Below are 16,669 nucleotides of genomic sequence, written 5' to 3' on the forward strand. Positions count from 1 at the left end.
TATGGTATATTTGGGTACTCTCGTCTTTTCAATTGGTATTAGAGCAGGCAAACACGAAAAGCTCTAACAATCTGTGTTTGGTGCAATCCAACCTATAAGAAATGAGTCAAAATAAGAAAAGCAAAGCTAAACCTATGAAGAAATCAGTTAACGTTCATCAAGATGATGAGAATATAGTCTCAGAAAAGGTCAATGGAAATTGGTCTCATAAATCTTTTCGAAAATCAAGGAAAAAGTCTAAGACTGACAACTTGATTAAGGATCAGGATTCTGATCAGAATAGAATGAATCCAAAAACAAAGAAACATGTTTTGGATCCATCTCCAATCACTAGTGAAAAATCTTCTGGTTCTAAAAGAGAAAACATATTTGATTCACTGGTCTGTACAAGTTTTGAATTTCGTAAAGTGTTGGAAAGGTTTTTCAAACATATTGAAAATTATTCAGAAGAAGGAAAAACCATTGATAACTTAGATGATGTCTTAGAACTTATTGTTCAATTAAATGTAAGAATCTGTGAAGGAAAGCGAAAAGCACTCAGTCTTCAAAGTAATCTAGAAGATTATTTGGAATAAAAATTGGCCTTGTGCAATGAAGTATATCAACAAACTTTAGAGTGTGAAATTCTTACTCAATCGCTGGAGCATTCACAAATAAGGAACAAAATCCTTATAGAAAAACTTCTTATAGAGACATGTCGAAAGGTATACCTTGATAAGTGTTTAGAAAAAAAATTTCAACAGGGAATGGATATCTTAAGGGGACATATATAATGTCTTGAACAAAATACATCTGCAATCTGTTTAATGGCAGATGAAGATCACACGGGTTCGAATTCAAAAAACTTACCATCCTGGGCACAAGATATAATCAAGGATATAGCATCACACAATATTCCTGATAAATAGGATGAATCCGAAACCCACACAAGGGAACATGGTCATGTCCCTACAGACAAGAAGGAAGAAGTTTCTCAAAAGGTACTCCGTGAGAAAGGTACCTCTCATCCCTACACTTAATTGTGTTGGAAAGTGCATCCTTACAACTCCCGATCTTTTGATGTAAGGAAGCACAAGTACCTGGGCATCATGTATCCTGTAAATATCTCTTGTTCAACATAAAGAGAATACACAATCTACATGGGTAGAAAAGTTTTCTTACAACAACTTGTGTAAACATGATAAGTTTTCTTGTCTAATGTATCATCAGATACATGATCTAGAAGATCGATTCTTATCAAAGAATCTTCAAAATTGAATAACACATCAGATGCGAAAATCTTTTCAAATCTGGCCAGAATTACTTATTTAAGGTTGGCACCTATGTTTGGTATGTGTTTAAAAAATTATTCTCGAGTATATGTACTCATCCTGTTTGAGAACTAATACTAAAGGATGTATCCTCAAACCAGATCTCAAGCTAAAATTCTGAAAGCGTTGAGTGGTATGACCTCTACTGAAACTATCAATCTTGATGATTCCTTCAATAAATCTGGTTGTAAGGATAAAGGGAAAGAAAAGGAAGATGTGACTCATCTTCTTGTCCAAAAAAGTTTGGACGCTAAGATTGAAATTCTCAATCTTCGATAAGTCCTCCTCAGTACCATTCAAACACATCACAGATAGGCAGAATTACTAAGAATTGTTATCCGTAACCAAAGGAAGCTGATTAAACTTGGAATCGGTAATAGGGAGTATGCTCGAAATATTAACCGCAAGGTTAATGCCTTAGCCTATGAACATAATCAAGGTACTGTGTGCAGAATCCGAGAAATCAGTCGAGATGTTGTTGATGAAGATCCTGAAAAATTTGAGGAAATTGAAGATGATCTTTGAAAAATATGTTTGAAGATTAAGATTAGAAACAAAATAGACATAAGTTTTGATTTCTTGCAATTATTGTGTAAGGTCTATTGATGAATAAAACTATCTATTTATGAATGAAATTATTATTTAATAATTTTTTTTGTGATAGTTTATCGATTACATAGCCAGTGCTTAAATGCTTTATATTATTGTTATGTGTTATGGGATGTTTGATTTCGGTTTTCATAACCTAAATATTCGATCTCATATGTTGTGTGAACCCTTATGGTTTGTGTGGCTTTTTGATTTAGCGGGATTAAGTTCTAGACTATGTTGGTAGGCTTTATCAAAGTATCATAAGGTGTTCCGATTGAAACTCATATGTGAAAAAGTCACAATATGTTGAATTTTTATTTAGCATAAAAGCATATGTGTTTCGGGTTTTCAACTTTTGCTATTTGCATTAGTTAAAATCGATTCAACCTTTCTCTGGTAAAGGTTGTTGTTGTTCTTGTTCTTTTGTTCTTGCAAGAGGATGACAACATAATGGGGGAGAGTTCTAACTTGAACTTTCGCTTAATGATGTATCTTTGAGGTGAGAATAGGATGCGTAATCTGAGGTAACGAATTTGTTAGTTAATCGTTTTTCTGTTTAAGAAAAGCACGAGTTTATTGCATATATTTTTCTTTTGCTTAACAAAATTCGGTACAATTGATGTTTATTCCATTACGTGTGTATGTATGGATGGATGTGTGTGTGTTTATATGTGTGATTCAATTGTTTCCGGTTAAGAAAAACTGGTTTGATATCTTTCTTTATTGTTGGTATCAATTGTTTTAGACTTAACGAAATTTCGGTGCAATTGCGGTGCTTTAATGTCTATGTTTATTTAAATTGCTTCTGGTTAAAAAAAAATAATTGTGCAAGTCAATCTACTTTGTTTGTATGTATTGTTTATGGCTTAACAAAATACGCGATCATTTGTTTAGTCCAATTCGATTCCGGAGAAAAGAAACTAAGTTAATTCTGATCTTAGTTAGACTTATCAAAAGTAAAGGTTTCGGTTATTCAAATCTAATCGAATTCCTCGACAAGAAATATTAGTTAACTAACCTAGTATTTGTCTTGTCTAAAGTGAAATGTCTAAGTTATTGTCTGAATAATTAGTGCCTGATGAGAAAAATAAAGTTAATTCTGATCTTTATTTTGGTCTTATCGAAACAAGCGATTGTACTTGTGCAATCGGTTTAGCAAGGGAACTAAGTTTTCTTAGTCAATTTGTTAAACTATTATGGAAAATTTCTTCGGGCAATTGTTTCCTTGATAACATATTCAAACCAAATTACTTGTAGTTTCGGTTTTGATATTGGTTATCTAAAGTGGTATGTGAAACCCTTGTGCTTAACTCTTATAGGTTGTACAATTCTTTTGGATTGTAAGATCCTTTCGGTTTTTGATATTTGCTCGTACCTTTGTCATTTTGTGACAAAAAGGGGGAGAAATATATGGAGTAAACAAGTGATTTGTAATCACTTAGGAAAGGACAATTATGCTTAAACGTTATATCTAACGAAAGAGTAAAGCATTGACTAAGGGGGAGAAACATATCATATGATGATTGTAGTTATTTGAACTACAAAGGGAAATAACAAAGATGTGCGGATTGAAAATTTACCTATCTCACCGTTAGGGGGAGTATTAGCTTTGTTAATTAATGTCTTCAGCGGCATTTATGGATTGAATATATGCAAGGTATTGTGTCGTTGAAACTTGGAATCAAGCGTATGTATAATGAATTTTTGTAATTTGTTTATCCATATGATTGTAAGAGTTTTGTTACTAAAATTGACAAAGGGGGAGATTGTTAGAGCATAGCTCGGTTGAACCCACCAGGCGTTGGTATGTTAAGGTTGGTTGTCATATTTTAGTAAACCAAAACTGAATTAAAGAATCGCTTGATTATGTACTAGAGACAACTTCGTATAGGTTAGGCTAGAAATATTAGGTTAATGAGTGTTAAGGAATTACAATACGAAGTATAACGCTTATCTTTTGAACTTCATATATAAGACATCGACATAATCGTATGAATGCTATTGTGATTATGTGTATGGGTATGGGTGAAGATTTCGTCCTATGAAACAATGTTAACATTCGTTCAAAGGAAGTACATTCATGAACTTGTTTTATGAATCGAAAGGGAAATCGCTAGGCTTATTGGTATTGTTATTCATTGCATATCTTTGGATTACCAATATGTGTGAGTTAGTAGAACTGATCATAACTTTTTATGTATCTTGGTAGTCACAATGCCTGACTTATGTATTGGTATAACTTTTATTAGTATAACCGATCCTAAGATGGTATGATCGATATTTGTAATTGGTGTGACCGATCCTAGTAGTTGGTGTAACCGATCCTAATAATTGGTGTGACCGATCACAAAAGAGTGTGTAATCGATCCTTGTAATTGATGTAACCGGTCCTAGTAATTGGTGTAACCGATCCTGGTAACTGGTGTGACCGATCACAAGTAATACCATGAGAATATGGTAACCGGTCCTGGTAATTGATGTGACCAATTTGGTAACTGATGTAACCGGTCCCAGTAACCATATTAAGGTAGAACCGATCCTTGTGTTTGGTAAAACCGTAAACCTATGATTAGTGTGTTAATTTGATCAATCACATAGTTCTTGGAATTCAAATGAACCAGTTCTAAACTTGTTTGGAAGTGTGGTATAATCGGTTCCAAGATTGTAAATATGAAAAAGGATTTACAAAGAAATAAGATGTCGACATACTTTTAGCATGTTCAGTAACTCTTATCTTTTATTGTTCAAAGATATTCCTTAATAACTCAAGGAGATCCCGCACAGAAGTAAGTTGAGAATCTTTTAATTAAGGTTGTTAATTTTATATGCTTTTAATTACCAGCAATTAAAATGCATATCTCTGGAAAATAAAAATTGGTAATGTGCATTTACTAATTGGAGATGTTCTAGCAGGATTTCGGTTAATATTGGACAGAGAATTTCTAGGAATTATGAAAACCGAATTTGGAAATATATTGCATATCTTGAGAATATTTTCGGTATTGGAAATTCCTTGGTGTCCAAACTTCCTTGGTCTATAAATACCCAAGTTTGCATTTCGAGCAAACTATCCTAAGAGCCAGCAAAACTACCTTGTTGTGTTGTTACTGGTGGAGCCGTCTATTCGGAGAGGAAAGTACCCTAATTAAGTGAAATGTCTTACGACCGCTCGTTTAAAGACTTCCGTGGGATCAAGAAGCTCTACGAGTACCATTGGTGGGAAACTAGATAATTGCAGTATTATTAGTTTTCGATTTGATTTGATTGACTAACGGCTGTTGAACTTTGATTGCACCTAGTTTGTTTATTTTTAAGAATCTTCTCTTTTGATATAAGATTCACTCAAACTAGATCGAAGTGTCGACGGGATCTTTAGAACTGTTTATAGATCTAAAGACGTCTTGTGATAATCCGTTGTTAACAGACTCCGTTCTGTATGTGATTGATCACAAGAGATTCAAGTTGTGGTGTGCAGGTGTTTATTGAAGATTTAATAAGATTTAAAGACGAAGAAGATTTTTTATTTGGGTTCATAATCTTTGGTGTGCACAAAACTTGATCGGCTCGGATCCAACTATAATCAGTTTATCTTTGATAGATTTGATTGATTAGTTCCACAGATCGGCATCAGTATTTAGCGTCTTGATAAGATCCTATTATTGATTGCATAATCTACACTCTTCTACTTTGGTAGTTGTTGGATAGATTGATCTAAACACGACAAATGAGTTTATTGGATTAAACAGAAAAGCCTTTGTCTAACTCATATCACTGAGATTGAATAGAGTTGTTACCGAACAGATTTGTCGTTCCTTTACTGTTTGTAATACGACCAAAGGAATTGTTCCAGTGCGTGCACTTATTGAATGTCGGAAGCGCAGGGATACTGAAGAAACTAGGTGAACTATAGGTTTAGTTGCTTGATCTCAACTATACGAAAGTTTAGTTGATTTTGTATAGCGTCTTAGTTATGAGAGTATTCAATTCTGGACTAGGTCCCGGGGTTTTTCCGCATTTGCGGTTTCCTCGTTCACGAAATCTTGCTGTGTCATTTACTTTTTTTTCCCGCAATTATAATTGTTGTTATTATAATTTAAAGTAAATTACACAAACGTTAACTCCGTATTACTTGATAGTGATCCTATAGAGTTTGGTTAAGTCCGAACCTATTATCAAGTAATCACGCTTTGATTGTTGTATTTTCTCGATCTCGTATCATAGATGATCACACAAAGTGTGAATACCGATTCGTTGTATTGTCTCGACTCAGTCCTTAGACAATCACTTTCGGTAAGAGGACTTATAGGTGGAAAAGTTTAAGATTGTGGTATATTTGGGTACCCTCGGCTTTTCACTTCCTTTAAACAAACGTAAACATTGTTTCCTATGATGAAATATTCACCTTTACCCATACACATAATCACAATAGCATTCATACAATTATGTCGATGTCATATATACGAAGTTCAAAAGATAAGCGTTATACTTCGTATTCTAATTCCTTAACGCTATGATCATGTGAGAATGTCTCACTACTAGAGTATAATAATCATTCACAGCTTCACAATTATGTTTTCAATATAACACGACTTGAAAGATATGGTAGGAATGAAACAGTTCAAGTCAATATTACTAACCTCAAGAGGAAGGATGATGTCGTCGTTGTAGCTCGTTACTTCTTCACATTCTTCAGGTCTTCGAGTAATACTTGTATGTCTCATAATCCTAGACTTTCTAGTCTAACCTATACGAAGTTGTCTCTAGTACATAATCAAGCGAATCTTAGATGAGTTTCGGTTCACTAAAATGTGACAAACAAACTTGACATACCAATGCTTGGTAGGTTCAACCGAGCTATGCTCTAACAACAAGCTCAGTGCTGCTTTGAAATCCTTACATTTCACTAATTCCACAGCTGATGCATCACTTTTTGTTCATAAGGATGGTTCCCAGATTATAATGATGTTGTCTATGTTGATGATATCTTACTCACATGCTCTTCTACAGTGTTCCTTCAACAAGTTATTACTTTAAGCGATGTTTATTTCTTTAGTTATATATTTTCGAGCCTTTTGTGACTTGTTCTGATGTTATTTATTTTGCCCCTTTTGGTTTATGGAGATGGGGGGCCTTTGAGCCTCCGTTTGTAATTCTTGTAATTACGTTCTTTGCTTTAATAAACTTTTGGACTCGGAAAAAAAAATAAAAAAAAAATCAACAAATTATTACTCGTTTGCAAACGATTTTTCCCATCAAGGATTTAGGGGACTTGAACTATTTTCTGGGATTGGAAATCAAAAGAACATCTGATTCATTGTTCCTTAGTCAAACTAAATATGCAGTTGATCTTTTGCATAAATTTCATATGGAGGGAGCTAAGCCATGTAAGACACCACTTGTTGTTTCAACTAAACCCAGTGCTACTTCAGGAACTTTATTGGAGAATCCTACAAACTACAGATCTTTAGTTGGGGCTTTACAATATCTTATATGGACAAGACCAGACATAACTTTTGTAGTGAATTTGGTTTGCCAGTTTATGCAACATCCAAGAACTGAACATTTTGCAGCTTCTAAGAGAATTTTGAGGTATCTCAAAGGCTCATTGGATTATGGAATCACTTTTACCAAAGGAAGTACATTCTTGTTAGGATTTTCTGATGTTGATTGGGCATACAATGTTGATGATAGAATATCTACAGGTGGGTATTGCATATTTCTAGGATCTAATATTATATCTTGGTCATCTAAGAGGCAGACCACTTTGGAAAGATCTATCACAGAGGCAAAATACAAGACTTTAGCACATAATGCTGCAGAAATGGTGTGGATTTGTTACATCTTACATGATCTTTACTTCACTATACCACAAATACCTAAGTTGGGTTGTGACAACATTAGTACTTTATCTCTGGTAGCAAACCCTGTTATGCACTCAAAGAATGAAACATGTTCACTTGGACTATCACTTCATTAGGGAGCTTGTTCAGTAAAAATCTGATGTATTCTATGTTCATACTTTGGATCAGCTTGCAGATTTTTTACAAAAAGCTTACATGGTCCAAGATTTCTCTTTTCAGGAGACAAACTCAGAGTTACTGCACCCATGAGTTTGCGGGGGGATAAAAACACTTCATACTATAACTCTGACAATTATCATGAAGATGCAGTGAAGGTTAAGGACTCAAGCAGTGCATGATAAGGAGTTGTCTGTTATTTTCACACAAGTGTTTCACACGTGTGTAACTTATATTAGCTGTCATTTGCTTTCTGTTAACTGTCTATATAAAAGACTATCATAACAGCTTTTTTCTGTGTATTGATTACTGTATTGATTTCTCTGATTATCTTTAATATGATCGATTGTTTTTCATCCCATCTTTACCATGTTATTACTGGGAACAATTGTAAGCTGGTGATGTTGGTGCTTGTGTGATTGAGAGAGACAGGGAAGCTAAAGCTTTGTTGTTGATGGTCATGGGTTCAATGTCCGTGTAATATCCTATCTTCACAATGCATGTCTCTTATACATAAGAAATATATTATGTGATATATTTGTTGGGCCCTTAGCCATTAGTGGTGTTTCCTTAGCGCCCTCCTAGGTTTTAAGCAACATAAGTAAGGGTTAGACATATCCTTTTGGTGAGAAAACGATCAGGGAAAGGAAAAAAGAGCCGGCGCGCTAACGGCGGAGGGAATTTTTTTTTAGGAGAAATAGGTACAGATCGGCGTTGCATAATAGTGTAATCTAGTTTTTCTTATTTTATTCTCTTCAAAATTAATGGTTTATTTGTGATTCTCCTCTTGATTTATAGGACTTGATTCACGAAGTGACTTCTCCTTAGTAAGTTCCATTGGATGGTTCATCGGAAGATTAAGGCAAGTTTTCTTTAGTTTCTTCATTAGTACTGACCTAGAAACCAATTTAACTTGATGTTGAATAAAACGTGGAATCCAATCACTTATGCCAGAATTACAATAAGAACGGTTAGGGTAAATCATATGTTTAGCTAGCTTATTGTTTGTACCCTATTCAAATAGCGTACGTGCATATCACACAAGGCTTATTATGAAAGCTCAAATATGTTTTATTATAGAAACCGGTGGGTTTATTATGGAAACCTACAAGGCTTATTATGGAAGATCAAATACGATTTATTATGGAAACCGGTGGGTTTATTATGGAAACACACAAGGCTTATTATGGAAACCGGTGGGTTTATTATGGAAACCGGTGGGTTTATTATGGAAACCCACAAGGCTTATTATGGAAGCCCAAATACGGTTTATTATGGAAACCGGTGGGTTTATTATGGAAACCCACAAGGCTTATTATAGAAGCCCAAATGGCTTATTATAGAAGTCATTTCTAGAAAGACACAGGTCTTGGGAGATAGGCAAGGATCTTCCAAGATGATTTCAAATCTTGTACAGATAAATGTTATCTCTCAAGATAAATACAAAGGTTGTGGGAATATACACCAAATCTTGATAGGATAATATGGATCTCTCAGGATGTACAAAGATCTAACAAGATAAACATGGATTCTCATGGAAATATGCAGATATTTGAGGATAAATGTAAATCCAAATGGATATCCTGGATAACTGTGAATCTAGGTCATTATGAAGTAAAATCAAGGTTTTATGCTTATAAATAGAGGCAAAAATACAACCCAAAAGGTACACAATTCTATTCATTTTCTCCAGAACTCACTTGCTTAGAACACCCTCTGACTTTAGCATCGGAGTGTCTTTGTAGGTACCCCACCTCTTTTCATCGACAATTCTTTGGAGTTTTTCATCAACATCGACGATTGGATCATCTTACACGCATCTCGAAGATTGTTGGGGTGATTGATTTTTGCACCAACATCTTTTGGCGTCGACTAAGGGGACTACGAGAAAAGATCGTGTTCTCCGAGAGAAAGAAATTTTTCCCAAACGATTATTTAAACTAGGGTTTCAAAATCATTGTGAGCAAAAAGTTGCAGAACGTTTCTGAACTTTCTCAAAGAGTTGCAGAAAGTTTCTGAACTTTCCGGAAAGTTGCGAAAGATCCAGAGTTGCAGAAGATCCAGAAAGTTTCTGAAAGTTTTCAGAAAGTTGCAGAAAGTTCTGAACCTTTTCTTAAAGTTGCAGAACGTCTCTGTAAAGTTGCAGAAGATCCAGGGGGTTTCTGAACGTTTTCAGAGTTGCAGAAGATCCGAAAAAGTCGCTGAAAGTTCTTCCAAAGTTGTTAAAAGCAAAGTTAAAAGAAAATAGAAACTAAAAGAAAAGAGAAACGTATGGATGCTTCAGGAGCAAATCAACTTGAGATGGACGTTGATGTACCCACCGGAAATCAGTCGATTCATCAAGCAAACACTCGAACTCTGAGAAGCGTTGTTGTCCAAGTTAACTATGACGAAAGGGACGGGAGAGAGGCGTCAATTTCATCATCAGCATCGGCTTCTCGATCTCGTTCTGAGAGGTCTACTCCAAGATTCAGGGAGAACAACGTTTTGATGCATAGATCACCACCTCCAACCACTAGTAGAAGCTTCCATCGTCAAGGAGGATTTCAAAATCAGCACCCGAGCATCCACGAACGTTGTCAAGAAGACATTGCTAACAGAGGTGTGCGTACTCGAGTTAACAATCCATCAGCTGTACAAATCAACGTCCCACCTGCTGTACAAGCCAATGTCCGATCTGCTGCTCAAGTTAACAACCCACCTGCCATGCAAGCTAATGTCCCACTTGCTGCTCAAGTTAGTAACCCACGGGTTGCACAGGTTAACAGTCCACAGATGACGCCTATTGACTTAACAGTACGGGAGCGTTTGCAAGAGCTTGAAAGAAAGAACAAGCGACTCAAAATTACATTGGAAAAAAGAAAGGAGGATGAAGAAGAAGCTACCCCTCGTTCTGGAAGTGAAAGATCATACCGTCACCGAGAGCAAGACAACCCACGCAGAAGGGATGAAACCCTTGACGATCGTCATCAGCATAGCCGAAGTAACGAAAGAAGAGATGAGAATGGCAGACACATAGTCACAGCGGATCATTGATCTTTTGGTTTATTTCTAGAGTCAAGGAACAGTTACCACTTCGACTTTGATTAGTCGAGGCGATGATATTCCGCAGCATAGCTCGATGTCGTCACATCCGCTGTAGAAAAAGCACCATCATCCATCAAGAAATTTTGGTCAGATTTTGTGGCTGCCTTTGAGGTTAATTCTCGTCTTTTGATTAATAGTTCGTATTCAAAGTCATGATGTCAGAACATCGACGGGAGTAAGCATTCATTACCACACAACTGCATGGAGTTCAACAGTTCAAGAGCATTGGTGATTACCCTGCCATGAAACTGTCCGTTGGCATATGATCAGCTATGCAAAAGTTGGAGGACCTACAATGCGACAAGTTCGAGTTCTGCAGCTCCACATAGAGCACGCAACTAGTTCGAGAAATCTGCTTAGCCATCTAATGGACAGTACCAAAGTTCAATTACAATATATGTAAACAAAATCTGCTGAGAATAAGGGAGTTCTTCTTTCGACCATAGGCATACAACAAAGATAGCTGCAAAGTTGCACCAGTAAACTCGCTGCACCAACCGTCTTGCTACGTTAAGGAAAAGTTGCAACTTGAGGAACCAGAGAATTAACAAAAGTTGTAACTGTCTTATTAACCGAATGCTCAACTAAGCCTTCACTGACTCATCAAAGGGAGAAAGCCTACATGTTTTAGTGGTGTACCAACAAAAGAGAAGCATCAAACCTATCCAGTTGGAAGTCAAGCAGTCCACCAGCTAGCACTAGCTTGAAATCGGGGTGAAAGAACCAAATCAAATGATAACGCTCCACCAATAGAAGGATGAAGGCCCAACAACTTCCATTCAAAATTGGAAGTGTAGTAGATGAAGTTCACAAAAATCAACGGTGATTTCGTAGCAATTATTGTTATCGACAAAATCGTTTCCAACGACTTCAGGAAGGCCATCTCCAGCGTTGTGTTTGAAAAACTTCGGAGTCAAGGTTGTACTGTTCTCATTATTATCGGTGGAAACCACGTCGTTTTAGCTCGCGTGAATCACACCGGATGCAGCCACCGAGTTCGCATGAGACAAAATAGCAACAATCTTAGTGGGAATTCGGCTGATACCGTAAGCTCATAGCCAATAAATTTGTACAGGCCAACTCGAGAATAAGTGATTCAGTAACATCCTAGCTTCTGGAGTCGACAGCTCGTACCAGTCAATATAAATCACCTCCGACAGCACACAAAAAGAGATGTCATAAATTTTTATCCCTAATCTCTTTAATTCTTTTAGTCTAATTCCATGAATTAGTAAAATCCATTGGGCTTCATGATAAAACGTTCCATGTGTTTCTTATCATTACAATTTCAAGCCTCTTAAATTGCTGAGCATAATAGGAGTTAATGATTTAGTAACATGTTTATCCTCGTTACCGAGTGCATGCCATTTCGCATACATGACCCAGCTTTACCAAGCATTCATGCATATGGAATCTTGAGGAACTAAAGGCTTGTTCTGTGCATTTTTAAGTTTATAGTATGAAAATACGAAACCACTTTTAGCATGGCTGCATATGTTACTATAACTCCAAGCAACTTGGATACTGCTGTGGTAGATCTCACTTGAATTGGACCTGATATTTCATTGATTGACAGGTTGCATCAAGATGTCGACAGTAACCTTTTGCAGGTAAATGATGGTTATTGGTCCGTAAAATAGGCCTTTTCTTAGCCGTGAGCACATCCTATCCCTGCCCAACAAACATAAAAGAATTCATAAAGACTGGCCACCAAGAGCAGCAAAATGATTCGCAATTAGCCTGGCTCCTGAACTACATAATGGACGTATGATAAAGAGGTCTTCAAAATGGGGCCTTCAAGTTTCAACAAGCAGTACAAGGCATTAATGAGGTGTGAAAATCCATCACATCTATGTATCTATGAAAAGTCAACAACATCAAAGCCACAAAGTTGGCCTCCTGGATTCAAACTCGTTTACAGCGATTTCGCAAGGTCGCCAATACACCCGAGAACTTTCCATGGGGGATCTGTATGATGGGGCACAAGCTACATTCCGTCTCGAATAGATGGGTCCCCGTCTTCTTTACTAGAACGTCAATGAAGGACGATGAACAAACTATGGTCCAAGGACCACGAGCGGGAAAGATCTCACTTGCATGTTGGTTGCCGTAAGAGTAAACTCACAAGTACCACACCAAGACAATATTTGGATGGCGATTCCGAAAAGGAAAATCACGATGGAATCAGAAATAAGATGGCAACGGAAAAGCTACCTGATCATAAGCCCGGAGCCATCTAGCAAGTGAGGATTGGATATAGTGGATCCATTTTTTCGCCTCACATGGGGGCGTCTTTACAATTTGGGAGCATCTCTACATATAATGGGGGCGGCTAAAGTGTCGCCGAGCAAGCAATCAAAAGCATCTTGTTTAAAGAAGTCGAACAATAGAAGTCATATTTTTCAGTATCAATTTAAGTAACGGGGGCGGCTAGGCTTGAACGAACGAACACCTAGGGGAAAATATTTGCAATGTTATTCTAGTAAAGAGAAAGACAAAAACGAAGTATTTCGATTGTTAAGGAAACAACTACAATGTCTTTCTAATAAAGAGAAAGGAGAAAAGAAAATGTTCCAATATAATTAAGCCGAAACTAAAATGGAGCTAAAGGAGCGAAAGGAAAATATTAAAGAGCGCATGGACACGTCAAGCCTCACATGCCGGTACGTCGTAAATTTATGTATAGTACATTATTGGTAATTTGAACGTGCTTCCAGTGTGCTAGGTACCTGCAGTATGTGGACGCATGGAAATTTTAAGTATAATTCTTATACTTAGAAATGTTGATATAAACCCGGGCGCACTTCGAAAAGTTAGCAACGCTAAATTCGCGGCAAGATGATCATAAAAGTAACCGGGTCATCGTAGGCACATTGCAACGGACAGTCGGGATTATAATCTTCTTAATTCTTCAACAAGTTGAGAATTAAGAGGGGGCGATGTTTGTACCCTATTCAAATAGCGTACGTGCATATCACACAAGGCTTATTATGGAAGCTCAAATACGGTTTATTATAGAAACCGATGGGTTTATTATGGAAACCCACAAGGCTTATTATGGAAGCTCAAATCCGGTATATCATGGAAACCGGCGGGTTTATTATGGAAACCCACAAGGCTTATTATGGAATCCTAAATCCGGTTTATTATGGAAACCGGTGGGTTTATTATGGAAACCCACAAGGCTTATTATGGAAGCCCAAATACGATTTATTATGGAAATCGGTGGGTTTATTATGGAAACCCACAAGGCTTATTATAGAAGCCCAAATGGCATATTATAGAAGCCATTTCTAGAAAGACACGGGTCTTGGGAGATAGGCAAGGATCTTCCAAGTTGATTTCAAATCTTGTAGAGATAAATGTTATCTCTCAAGATAAATACAAAGGTTGTGGGAATATACACCAAATCTTGACAGGATAATATGGATCTCTCAGGATGTACAAAGATCTAACAAGATAAACATGGATTCTCATGGAAATATGCAGATATTTGAGGATAAATGTAAATCCAAATGGATATCCTGGAAAACTGTAAATCTAGGTCATTATGAAGTAAAATCAGGGTTTTATACTTATAAATAGAGGCAAAAAAACAACCCAAAAGGTACATAATTCTATTCCTTTTCTCCAGAACTCACTTGCTTAGAACACCCTCTGACTTTAGCATCGGAGTGTCTTTGCAGGTACACCATCTCTTTTCATCAACAATTCTTTGGAGTTTTTCATCAACGGCGACGATTGGATCATCTTACACGCATCTCGAAGATTGTTGGGGTGATTAATTTTTGCACCAACACTTATCTTTGGTTGATCTACAATGGTTTTCATTTAATTGGTAGGAATCTCTTGAACGGAGTTGAAAATGACTAATATTGGGTTCAAAGTCTAACCTTGATGACTTGGTTGATGTAATGTTTGATATAATCTTGGTATTGTGACCAAGCTAGAATTTATGGATTGTTTCTTCAATAGAATTAGTCATAGGAATTTAATTTTGGTGTTTATGAATGGAAAGTACGGATCTAACGTTCACTAATCAGGCAATATAGATGTAAGGTTCACTTATGGCTAATGAGAGTGCATGTTTCATGTACCTGGCAAGAGTATTCCGGTGAGTGTATGTTTGTTCCCTGATTGATTTGTAGGTGTATACTGCATCTTTAAGGATTGTTTTACATATTTTGTGTAACGAACGGCGACAGCAATGGATATTAATGGCTTCATGCGTATCCCCGTCACGATATGGTTGGACAAATTGACGTTTTTATTATGGACTTTGTGTAAGCATTTTTGTTATTGCATGTATCCCACTTGGGGATACTAATACGGTGCCGGGTTGTGTCGCCTAATTTTGTACTACTGTATTTGGTGCAAGGGATGGTGGATAGATGTGTCAACAGCAATCTCGTATAGTTTGTTGGAAAAAATTGGGTTTCACAAAGGATGAATGAATCAGAGAAGAAAGTGTTGCACTCCAAAACTTTCAAGGCTTGTATAAATTTCTTTTAGACAAATATTTCTACCCTCCCAATAACAATTGGCGATTACAACAGGTATGCGAAATATTGCCTTCAGGATACAATGAAAGCCCTGCAACGAAAACTGAATTCAAGGTTTGTACCCCTTGATTCAATCAAGAACACACAAAGAGATTTCTGATTTCTGATGATGCTTTTTGAAACAGAGAAAACAGATTGATTTTTCTTATATCTTAAACGAAACTGGGAGAAGCTATTTATAAAGGGTTTTGCACCTGTTGGGAATAGGTTTTTATTCGCCAACAGGTTTCTATTCACGAAACGTCAGGTTCCTTCATCAACAGACATCAATGGTGTCTTTTGGATTCGAAATTTTCGAACAGGCTTTTATCGGCCAAATAAAACCGTCAGTTCAAAAAATTCTTCCGGGGGCGTTGCCCCCTTGAAACCCCCACCAGGGGCGGTCTCCCCTGGACCCCCACGACCTGACCTGTCAGGTCGACCACAGCCTGGGGGGCGATGCCCCCCAAGACCCCCCTTTGGTTAGCGGCGTTGAAAATATTCCAACATAGTTGTATTGTGAGGAATGGTGTATAGATGTGTCCGTGCATCATTTTACAAGTTTTCTTGTTTTTGTGTACCGAAGACTTAAAGAATTGAAGGAAATGTACATGAGGTATGACGTACATTTCTGTATTATACCGGATTTGTATAGGATGTGTACCGTACATTTCTGTGTTGATACGAGTTGTAGTTTTGCAGGGAGGTGGTTTTGGTAACTCTATCGAGATGTATAGGATGTGGACTGGATATTTCCATGTTGTTTAGATCTTTGGTTTTTGCCGAGATATGTTTCTGGTAACTGTATTGATGTATATAGGATGTCTACTAAATTTTCTATGCCCTACCAGGGTAGGATTCAACTATACAAGCTTTATAGTTAGGTATCGTAGTATTATTTCGTTGACAATCGGAAATAATTGGTTTCCACTACGTTTATAGATTTCTTGGTTTGCTTAGTGTGTATTTAGAGAGTTTTACGATGGTTTTATATTATTCTTGTATAAGTTTGGCATAAAGCCATACTTCTATGTCTGGAGCATGCCTATAAAATGTTTCGACTAACCTTAATAGTTGGTTTTCTCTTAGCTGTAAATTGTCTAATTTCTTTCTTGCAAATTAT

This window comes from Papaver somniferum, unplaced genomic scaffold (genome assembly GCF_003573695.1).
Source record: "Papaver somniferum cultivar HN1 unplaced genomic scaffold, ASM357369v1 unplaced-scaffold_103, whole genome shotgun sequence".
NCBI lineage: Eukaryota > Viridiplantae > Streptophyta > Magnoliopsida > Ranunculales > Papaveraceae > Papaver > Papaver somniferum.